Source organism: Chiloscyllium punctatum, chromosome 16 (assembly GCF_047496795.1).
Source record: "Chiloscyllium punctatum isolate Juve2018m chromosome 16, sChiPun1.3, whole genome shotgun sequence".
NCBI lineage: Eukaryota > Metazoa > Chordata > Chondrichthyes > Orectolobiformes > Hemiscylliidae > Chiloscyllium > Chiloscyllium punctatum.
The window spans coordinates 44,725,006-44,737,205 of NC_092754.1; the positions used below are offsets into that span (position 1 = coordinate 44,725,006).

Consider the following 12,200-nt stretch of genomic DNA (forward strand, 5'->3'; position numbering starts at 1 on the left):
GCTCACTCTCTGGGTAGAACTAAATGGTCTTTGTGCAGCAGTAGACAAAGTACACTGACCTATTGTATCACCAGGAGAAAGTGAGGACTGCAGATACTGGAGATGTACTTTTTGACAATTGTATCACCAGGCATTTGGATCTCTAAGCCAGTGGTGTGTTACTGAAGAAGACACTGAAAGTAAGTGGCAGATTTCCCTTCAGAAACACAGGGCTGATCAAAAGGACCTGAGTGAATTTCAGTAAATAATCCTCTGAAAATACATTTGCAATGCAATTTTCAGCCAGGTCTCTGTTTAAATAACTAACTTATGACTTTTGTCAATGGCAGAGATTTCAGTTCTATAATATTATTCTCTATTCTTTGGTACATGGGACCCTAATTTCCATGAGTAAGCTCTGCCTTCAAATGGTCAAAGCCTTGTCAGATATTTTTAATTTTAATTTGCTTATTGTTCCTTTTCAATTCAGGAACACCAAATATAGTTTACAAAACTATATTTTGTATGTGCTAATGAGATGTGAGTATCAGTGTCCAGCTAAAATGGATCTCACATTCCTAAATGCTCTGGAGGAGATAGTGGTGAGCTCCTTTCTTGAATTGCCTGATGTAAAGGGTAGCCATTCGCACCTCATCTCTTGAATTCAGCTTTTTCACCCATGCTTGGTCCAAGGTTGTAATAAGGTCTGTAACTAAACGGTCCTATAATAATGCAATTTGAGCAGTAATTGAATTATTGAATAAAGTCACTTGATAGCACAATCAAATCTGATGTTTCTATTGTCCTCTTGCCTTGAAAGATTGTCAACTGATATGTCAGATAAAGAAATGCACTAACTAAAGTACAGTCCAACTTAGTCTTAATACACACATCACTCAAAATACTGAATGCAGGCATTCAATTAGTTCTTACTAACGTCACATTTAACTCACTATTCTAGCTTGCCATTCATTGCACTGAATCTCGAGACTAACAGCTTATTAGGGTGAAAGAAAAGGCGGGTAGGTGTACAGAATGCTGGATGACTAGAGAAATTGAGGTTTTGGTTAAGAAAAAGAAGGAAGCATATGTCAGGTATAGACAGCAGAGATCGAGTGAATCTTTAGAAGAGTATAAAGGCAGTAGAAGTATACTTAAGAGGGAAGACAGGAGGGCAAAAAGGGGACACGAAATAGCTTTGGTAAATAGGGTTAAGGAGAATTCAAAGGGATTTATAAATACATTCAAGATTAAAGGGTAACTAGAGAGATAATAGGGCCTCAAAAATCAGCAAAACAGCCTAAGGGTGAAACCACAGGAGATTGGGAGAAATACAAAAGGAATATGTTGCATTAGTGTTTCCTGTGGAGAAGGGTATCGAAGAAATAGAATGTGGGGAAATAGAATGTGATGTCCTGAAAAATGACCGCATTTCAGAGGAGGAAATGCTGAATATCTTAAAATGCATAAAAATGGATAAATCCCCAGGACCAGATTCGGCGTACCCTCGAACTCTGTGGGAAGCTATGGAAGTGATTGCTGGGCTCCTTGCTGAGATATTTGTATCATCGATAATCACAGGTGAAGTGCCGGAGGACTGGAGGTTGGCTAAAGTGGTGCTACTATTTAAGAAAGGTGGTAAGGAAAAGCCAGGAAACTATGGACCAGTGAGCCTGACATCGGTGGTGGGCAAGTTGTTGGAGGGAATCCAAAAGGACAGGATTTGCGTGTATTTGCAGAGGCAAAGACTGATTAAGAATAGTCAACATGGCTTTGTGTGTGGGAAATCATGTTTCATGAACTTGATTAAGTTTTTTTGAAGAAGTAACGAGGATGATTTTTGAGAGCAAAGTGGTGGATGTGATCTGTATGGATTTCAGTAAGGCATTTGACAAGGTTCCTCATGGAAGACTGGTGAGCAAGGTTAGATCTCGCGAAATACAGGGAGAACTAGCCATTTAGTTATAGAACTGGCTCGAAGCTAGAAACAGAGGGTGGTGGTGGAGGGCTATGTTTCAGACTGGAGGCCTGTGACCAGTGGCATGCCACAAGGATTGGTGCTGGGTCCACTGCTTTTCATTATTTATATACAAGATTTGGCTGTGAACATAGGAGGTATAGTTGGTACATTTGCAGATGACAGCGAAGAAAATTACCTCAGAGTACAATGGGATCTTGATCAGATGAGCAAATAGGCCGAGGACTGGCAGATAGCGGTTAATTTAGATAAATGTGAGTTGTTGCATTTTGGAAAGCCAAATCAGAGCAGGAACTATACACTGAATGGTAAGGTCCTGGGGGATATTGCTGAAAAAAATACCTTGGTGTACAGGTTTATAGCTCCTTGAAAGTAGAGTCGCAGGTAGATAGGGTAGTGAAGAAGTTTGATATGCTTTCCTTTTTTGGTGAGAGCATTGAGTATAGGAGTTGGGAAGTCATATTGTGGCTATACAGGACATTGGTTAGGCCAGTTTTGGAATATTGTGTGCAATTCTGCTCTCTCTCCTATGGGCAGGATGTTGTGAAACTTGAAAGGATTCAGAAAAAATTTCAAATGATGTTGCCAGGGGTGGAGAGTTTGAGCTGTAGGGAGAGGCTGAATAGGCTGGGGCTATTTTCCTTGGAGCGTTGGAGGCTGAGGGTGACCTTATTGAAGTTTATGAAATCATGAGGGGCATGGATAGGGTAAATAGACAAGGTTTTTTCCCTGGGGTAGGGGAGTCCAGAACTAGGGGGAAAAATTTGAAAGGGATCTAAAGGGCAACCATTTCATGTGTGTATGGAATGAGCTGCCAGAGCCAGTGGTGGAGGCTGGTACAATTACAGCATTTAAAAGACATCTGGATGGGTATATGAATCGAAATGGTTGAGTGGAATATTGGCCAAGTGCTGGGTATGGACTTAGATTAATTTGAGAATATCTGGTTGGCACAGACGAGTTGGATCGAGATATACAGCACAGATTATTTCTGTGCTGTATGTCTCAATAAATCCATAAGTAAGGTAAATGAGCTTGTGGCTTGGATTGAAACAGGCAAGTATGACGTGGTGGGCATCTCAGAGACATGGCTGCAAGGGGAGCTGAATATTCAAGAATATACATCCTATCAAAAAGATAGACTAGTGGACAGAGGGTGTGGGATTGCCTTATTGGTAAGAAATGAAATTAAGTCAATAGTAAGAAATGAAGTAGGGTCAGATGATGTAGATTCTGTGTGGATAGAATTGAGAAGCTGCAACGGTTTAAAAAAAACATAGTTGGAGTTATATACTGGCCTCCAAACAGTAGTCAGGAGCTGAGGTACAATATACACCAGGAGATAGAAAAGATGTGTAGAAAAGGCAAAGCTACAATGATGATGGGGGATTTCAATATGCAGGTGGACTGGGAAAATCAGGTTGCTCATGGATTGCAAGAGAAGGAATTTGTGGGTTGTCTACAAGATGGCCTTTTGGAGCAGCTTGTTGTGGAGCCCATTAGAGAACAGGCAATACTGGATTTAATGATGTGTAATGAGGCAGAATTGATCAGGAAGTTTAAGGTGAAGGAAGGGACCCTTAGGAGGCAGGGATTATAATATAATTGAATTTACTCTGCAATTTGAGAAGGAGAAGATAGAATCAGAAGCATAACAGTGGGTCACCGTCCATTTTAATTCCCTTTCCCAGTCCTTTTCTGACATGACCATCCTTGGCTTCCTCCATTGCCCCAGCTGATCAGTGACAAACTGGAGAAACAACACTCCATCTCCCTTGATAAGGAAGCTTAAGTGAAGGAACCCTTAGGAGGCAGTGATCATAATATAATTGAATTTACTCTGCAATTTGAGAAGGAGAAGATAGAATCAGAAATAACGGTATTTCAACTGAATAAAGGCCAGTCTTTGCGGAAGGCAGAGCCGGGTGGGGAAAGAAAGATGTTCTTGGTGGTGGGATTTAATTGAAGTTGGTGGAAGTGTTTAAGGACGATGCATTGGACGTAGAGGCTGCTGGGGTAATAGGTAGGGGAGAAGGTGAGCCCTATATTGGATTTAGAGCAGTGGAGGAGGGAATAGTGGAGGTGCAGTGGAGGGCTGTCTTGAAGTCAGGTGGAAAAGCATGTTGTTCAAAATAGATGGACAAAATAGGATAGTTAGTGATGATCTTTCAGGAAATACTAGAATTTGGGAGCATCCCAGAGGACTGGAAAATTGTTGATGTGCCACCCCTGTTTAAAAAGGGAGTAAAGCAAAAGACAGAAATTACAGACCAGTTAGGCTAACCTCGGTCGTGGGTAAGATCCTATTATGAAGGATGAGATTGCTGAATACTTGGGGACACAACTTTAAAGGAAAGAGCTTTTAGAATGGAGTTAAGGAGAAACTTCTTCGGATAGAAAATGGTAAATCTAAGGAATTCATTGCCACAGAAGCTTATGGAGGCCAGATCATTGAGTACATTTAAGACAGAGATCTTGAGTGTCAAAAGCATCAAGGGGATCAAGCGTTACAAAGTGAAAGCAGGAGAATGAGATTGAGAAACTTATCAGCCATGATTGAATGGTGGAGCAGACTTGATGGGCTGAGTGGTCTTATGATTTTATTGTCTAAGAGCAGTTGGACAGATAAAGGAGTGGATAAAGATCTGGCTAGGAGAGTAACTAATTATTAAAGGAGACTGTTAGCGGCTAACAATAGGTAACCATGACGTGGAGGTGCCGGATTTGCATTGGGTGGACAAAATCAGAAGTCACATGATACCAGGTTAAGTCCAACAGATTTATTTGAAATCAGAGTTTGGCCCTTTTGTCACATGAAATGAGAGACAAGCACACAGACACAGAATTTATAGGCAGAGAGAGGAAGGACAGAGAGCTCAAAAGATCATACAAATGGTGTGAGTGGTCTGTCAAATAATAAGTCCAGGTTTGAATTTCAATATTTTCATGCACAAGTTCGAGCAAGACTTCTTCACTGTGCAGGATATCTGACCAATGCTATACACCAAATGCATTGATGACAATTTCTTCCTTTGGTCTCATGGTAAGGAATCACTGAAATGTCTACAAGTGATTTCGACAAGTTTCATCCCACCATCAGACTTACCGTGGGCTACTGTTCAAAATTAGTCTCATTCTTGGACACATGCATCTCCATCAAGGACAGACACCTCAGTACCTCACTCTACCACAAGCACACGAATAACCTCATGATGCTGCACTTCTCGAGCTTCTACTCTAAACATCTTAGAGAATCGATTCCCTACATTCAAACCCTGCACATTAACAGTATCTGCTTGGATGAAGAGGGATGCAATGGACACCTAAAGGTTTTGAAGGCTGCTTTCATAAGAACAGGATACGATACTCCACTCATTAATTGCCAGTTCCATCATGCTACAGTGAAAAACCTCCACAGAAGACAGACACAAGGTAGAACTGATAGAGTACCCTTCGTCATCCAGTACTTCCCCGGAGTGAGAGACTACGCTATGTCTTTCCCAGCCTTCAACTTGTTATCAATGACAAATATCTCACCAAGATCATCTCTACACTTCCACTTCTTACTTTCAAACAACTGCCATAACTGAAACAAACTATAGTTTGTTGCAAACAATCCAGCCTTCAGCACCGACCGCAACACCACACAATCCTGCCATGGCAACCTCTGCAAAACGTCGACATGAATACTCCCATCACATGTGTGAACATCCCCGCCCCGCCACACCCAATACATACATGACAGATACTCACGTGAAGCGCTTTTGTCCAAAACATTGACTCTCCTGCTCCTCGGATGCTGCCTGGCCTGCTGTGCTTTTCCAGCACCACACTTTTGACCACACAGATACTCGTGTGACTCAATCAATGTTGTCCATCTCATACGCTGCAGGCAAAGATGTGCCAAGGCATGGTCTATTGACGCAACAATGCAGATGTTATAACGGAAGAATGGGCACCAAGCAACAATCACTAGACGGGAATGTTCCATCCCAGTTGGGGAACACTTTAGAGGATAAGCATATTAAAAGAACAAAGAACAAACAAAATTTACAGCCCAGGAACAGGCCCTTCAGCCCTCCAAGTCTGAGCCGATCCAAATGTACTGTCTAAACCCGTCGCTCAATTACTAAGCATCTGTAACACTCTGCTCCCCACCTACTCTTGTATCTGTCCAGATACATCTTAAATTAATCTACTGTGCCTGTCTTTACCACCTCTGCTGGCAGCGCATTCCAGGCACCCACCACCCTTTGTGTGAAGTACTTCCCACGTGTATCCCCCTTAAACTTTCCACCTCTCACCTTGAAAGCGTGACCTCTCGATATTGAATCCTTCATCCTGGGAAAAAGCTTGTCTCTATCCACCCTGTCTATACCCTTCATGATTTTGTAAACCTCAACCAGGTCCCCCCTCAATCTCCTTTTTTCTAATGAAAATAAACCTAACTGACTCAACCTCTCTTCATAAGCCTCCAGTCTTCGGGTGAGCATCCTCTAAAGTTGCCTTCATGATACACAACCACACAGAATTGCCAAGCAGAAACCGATAGCCAAGTTCCATACTGATGAAGACAGCCTCAACTGTGACTTTGGGTTCATTTCGCGCTCCATGTGACCCCCACCACACTTATGTATCTATAAAGTCATCCTTACTGTCTCTGTTTTGACATATCACCTTGATAAATTATTATGATATCTCTACCTTAATTCATCTTTACAGCTTTGGATTCCTTAGGACTATGGTTAGACCATCAGCATGTGACTCTTATACCTATCATGTTCTTTCAGTTATTTGGTTTGCCTCCAGCACCACTTTATTTTTAATGTTTTTGTAATTATCTCTCTGCCTCATTTTATTGGATTATAGGTCATACCTTCTCTTATTATTCAGCTGTTGACACATTACTCACACTATCCAACACTTTTGATCACTTGCAAAGACTTATTGCTCGACACTACTCACACCACTTGTATGATCTTTTGATCTCTGCCCATAAATTCTGTGTCTGTGTGCTTCTCTCTCACTTCATCTGAGGAAGTGGCTATGCTCCAAACATTTACGATTTCAACTATAACCTGGTGTTGTGCAACTTCTGACTTTGTCCATCCCAGTCAACACTGGCTACCTATTGTTAGCCACTAACAGTCGCTATTAACAGCGACTCACCCTCCTCACCAGATTGTTATCCATGCCTTTGTCTCTCAAACCAACTGCCCTCTCCCTCTCCCTCTCCCTCTCCCTCTCCCTCTCCCTCTTTCCCCCCCCCCCCCCCCCCCCCCCGGCTCCATCCCCAACTATTGTTTACTCCTTACCCCCTCCCTGCATCCTAACGTCTGCATATAAACAGATATGTTCCTAGCTCCCATCAGTTCTGATGAAGAGTCACCCAATGCAAAGCGTTAACTCTGATTTCTTTTCACACATCCCGATAGACCTGCTGAGCTTTTCCAGCAACCTCTGGTTTTGTCGCATCTATATCCCCCTCTGCATGTGGCACGTGACTTTGATAATTTATTTATAAATTTGTCAAAGGTCCTAAACACACTCCTTTGCATAATGATCTAGGTTATTTTATGCATGTACCAAACAATTATTTACATAATGTTTAATCTCCGTATCTATATTGGACTACCAACACAACTTTAAATTTGCTCAGTGGTTGATTCAATTCCTTGGTGCCACTGATATGGTATTGGTTTTTTATCTGATTGAGATCTTGTATGGGTCCCATGTACCAAGCATCCTCAATTTATATCTTAGCTTTCTATTTGTTGCATTAGACTCTCCATCTCAGATTTGTTCTAAGTCATCATCTATAGTAAGACCATAAGACATTTGACCTTGTAAAGGTCCTTAACCTCAGAATGATTAACAGTGCCTGTGTGTACTTGCTCACCTCTTGAAGGTTGCCATGGTTCTCCTTCTCGGGCAACTAACTTTGCCACTTCATCTGTTCATAAATTCCAGCAGGGGAAGATTTATGGTGTGTTTTTACTTTAATTATACCATAATTCTGCCTTTAGAAGATGTGTTTTAAGAGGAGCACAGGTGATTCAAAGTCTCCTGCAAGAGGACTGCCAAGATGGTCAAGTTTTTTTCCAACAAACTCCAGAGCAAAAGGCTGGAGCCTTGGCCACTGCTTGTTTTAGTTTCAAAATAGTAGCCAAATAGGCATTTTTTTACCAGCAGATCTGGCAGTGGGAATGCTTTGGCAGTGAAATTATCAAATTGATTCTGGCAATATCCCACTAATTCAAAAATGGATTGGAGGCATTTTACATCATGGGGAGAAGTCATTTTTTTTCAATACTTTATTTTCTCAAGTTCTTACTTACTGCAGTTCTTTAATACCAAACTTGGGTTTCACAACTGGGGGGCTGTCTTAGAGTTAACTTTAGGACTCAAAAAGACATGAGGAGGGCTAACAACTCACTGAGGAGCTAGAGATGATCTCCCCCAGCGTTTGTTTCCAGGGAATAAAAGTCAATATATTGAATCAGACCCTAAGGCTGTGGAAAAAAAAATCAAACCTCTGCATTACTCTCTGATAGAAAATCGAAGGAGAGTACTAAAATCTTTGAAGTAAATAGGTATATTCTTGGTCTTGAAATGTAAAATCAAATCTCTAATGACACTCCTAAAATCTGTTACTAATATCTAAGGTGGTAAAATACTAGAACTTTGGACCTTGCTGCTTCTTAGTCTTGGGACTACTTGCTGCCATCAGCTTGGTTAATTAATGGTTTTATTTAAGAGCAACAAAAACAGAAATTGCTGGAAAAGCTTAGCAGTTCTGTCAACATGTGGACAGAAATCAGAGTTAACATTTTGGGTCGAGCGACCCTTCCTCAGAACTGTTCTCAAGAACAGTCAATCTTTCCAGCAATTTCTGTGTTTGTTTCTGATTTACAGCATCCGCAGTTTTCTCAGTTTTATTTGGTCTTATTTAACTACTGGTAGTTGATTTATCAGTGGCCAGGAACCATCTGGCTTCCTAATTGGCCAGATTGTTAAGTTATTTGTTGACGCCACTGAGCGCAACATGACCTGTTGTAACAGACTTAATATTACTTTCTCAATTTCACTTCCTGTTTATTTGGAAATCCTATATTGGTTTTGTGGCTTTGGATCCGGGCCATCAATGGCCACTTCATGCACCATGCAGCCACAGTCGTCTTCATGTGGGAATACAGATATGCTGGTCAGTAGCTTCTCATGCCCCTGGATCATCAAGCATGTCAACCCTCCAACTCAACACCACCCCCTTGAACTGTCCTACCTGTCCATCCTCCTTCCCACTTATCCGCTCTACCCTCCCATCTGACCTATCATTGTCACCCTTATCTGCATCCACCTATTTCCTTCCCAGCTACCTTCTCTTCACTCCCACCCCCACACTCCTATTTATCTCTCAGCACCCCCCCATACCTCCATATTCCTGATAAAGGGGTTATGTCTGAAATATTGATTCTGCTGCTCCTCAGATGCTGCCTAACCTGCTGTGCTTTTCCAGTGCTACAGCTTTCGACACTGATCTCCAGCATTTGCAGTCCTGACTTTCTCCTATGTCTGTGGGTTTAACCCAAAATTCCCCAATGCTGCAGATTTTTCTGGTGTATGACCTGGCTGCAACTTCCACTGCTGTCTCCTTTACTTCTCCCATTTGTCAAATATAGCAATCTACTAGACTAAATGGCAGATTGCACTTTCTCATCATGTTATAGCCAATAATGTGTTCTGCTTCTCAATATAACTTTACTAATATAGGTGAATGGAAACAAATTAAACATCCCAATCCGAATTCTAAGGGAATGTGTTAAACATGGTGTGGGAACTTGCAATATACCATAAATATTCTGTGGATTAGCCTCTTTCCTCACCTTCCACCGGAAGCCCTCCCACTTGGAGTGACACACCCACATCAGAGGCTTGATGCTATCACGTGCACACCTAGGTCCAGAAGCTGAGGTACAGAGAGTTAGGACTGTCCATCTCCACGACTGGGGTCACAGGGACATGTACCTGTCCCTCTCCCTGTCCTTCCACTGATGAAGGTTTATAATTTTGATCTGTCCTCCACAAATTGAATTGAATTGGCTGAATGCTGGGGACTTCAAGAACAGGCTGAAATGGATCTTCCACTTGCTGCTCCTGGCTAAAGCTGAAGTTCTAGTTGTTATATTGTAAAGTCTGTGTAGAGGGAGAATGTAGAGAATATTTACAATGAGTGATACTAGAAGTGACTGAGTTATGTATCCCCTTGTCTGCATGGGTTTCCATCGGGTGCTCTAGATTCCTCCCACAGTCCAAAGATGTGCAGGTTAGGTGGATTAGCCATGGGAAATGTGGGAGATATGAGTTCGGGTTGGGGGTTGGGATGCTGATTGAAAGAATGGTGCAGTTTTGATGGGCTGAATAGCTTCTTTCTGCACTGCGGGAATTCTTTAAAATTACACACGACATTCCACAGCTATGAAAGAAATGGCTAAGTAGTCTGTTTTGAGTGTTGTTTGAGGATAAACACTGAGTCAGATGTCTGGAGAACTATCATGCTTGTACTGATGTGGGAATGCCAGTGTTGGACTAGGGTGGACAAAGTCAGAAATCAAATGACATCAGGTGGAATTGAAATGACAAGCTTTTGGAGCATAGCATCTTGATCAAGTGAAATAAGAAAGAAGCACGCACAACACAGAATTTATGGACACAGAGCTCAAGAGAGCAAATGATCATGCAAATGGTGTGAGTGAATTGTTGAATAATAAGTCCTGCAGGTAACCAAGTGTATTAGACAGTGTGAGTAAAGAGTTAATAGCTGAATAACAAGTGAAGGATGATACACTGAGCTCCCCCAGCAACCCTTGACCCTGCTCCTGATTTACAGCATCAGCAGTTCTTTTAGACTGGAGTCTAAAAGTCTAACTGGACAATCAGTTCTATTTGACTGGAATAACATGATAGGTATAAGAGTCGAATGTCAAGGCTCTAACCAAAATAATATGTAATTCAAAGGTGTACAAACTTAATTAAGATGGGAAATCATAACAATTTGTCAAGGTGATGGTATCAAAACAGAACAGTAAGGAAGATTATACAGATACAGAACAGTGTAGTGGGGTCACTTGAAGCATGACATGAACCCAAGATCACGATTGAAGCTATGTTCATGGATATGGAACTTGGCTATCAGTTTCTGCTCAGTGATTGTGTTATTGTGTATCTCAAAGGCCACTTTGGAGGATGTTTACCCAAAGATCAGAAGCTGAATGTCCTTGACCACAGAAGTGTTCCCTGATTGGGCGAGAGCAATCCTGTCTAGCAGTTGTTGTATGGTGTCCAGTCATCTGTTGTCATATCATCTGTATGGTCTTGTCAATGTACCATGACTCAGGGCATCCTTGCCTGCAGCGTCTGAGATAGACAACATTGGCCGAATCATATGCTGTGTATATGGTGGATGGTGTCCATCACATTCCTCTTCATCGGAGCAAATTCTAGGGCTTGCCCCTAGGGGATGACTTCTTTAGTGTGTTTTAGGGTGGAAGTTAGAGAAGTGCAACATCGTGAGGTTATCTGTGGGCTTGCAGTAGAATGAGGTACTGAGGTGTCCGTTTTTGATCACGATGCATATGTTGAAGAATGAGACTGATTCTGAAGAGTAGTCCATGGTCAGTCAGATGAAACTTGTTGATATCGCTATGTAGTCATTTCAGTAATTCCTCGCCAAGAGTCCAAAGGAAGAATAGGTTGATATATCTGATATATAGAGTTGGTCAAAGGTCCTGCACAGTGAAAAAGTCCTGCTCAAATGTATGCATGAAAATGTTGGCATATTGGAGTGCAAATTTGTTCCACATAGTTGTTCCGTATGTCTGGATAAGAACTGTTTGCCGAAGATGAAGACATTACAGTCAAGGATGAAGCGGATGAGTTGTAGGATGGCGTCTGAAATTTGGCAGTTGTTGGTATTGAGTACTGATGATGTTGCACTGATGTCATCATCATGAGGGATGCTGTTGTAGAGTGCTGATGTATCCATTGTGATGAGGAATGTTCTTAGTTCGACTGGTGGTGGGTGCTGAGTTTCTGTAAGAAATCTGTAGGGTTGCAGCAGAAGCTGGAGGTTCCTTGGGTATATGAATAGGAAGGGTTTAGAGGGATGTGGGCCCAGTGCTGGCAAATGGGATCAGGTTAGGATATCTAGTTGACCTGGACGAGTTGGACTGAAGGGTGTGTTTCT

The 12,200-nt window shown here is 41.9% G+C and overlaps 1 protein-coding gene across 1 annotated transcript in view; it reads left to right on the top strand.

The window, feature by feature from the left end:
* Positions 1-12,200, top strand: part of LOC140487258 (uncharacterized) — a 190,306-nt gene that overhangs the window by 73,909 nt on the left and 104,197 nt on the right. The window lies entirely within an intron of this gene.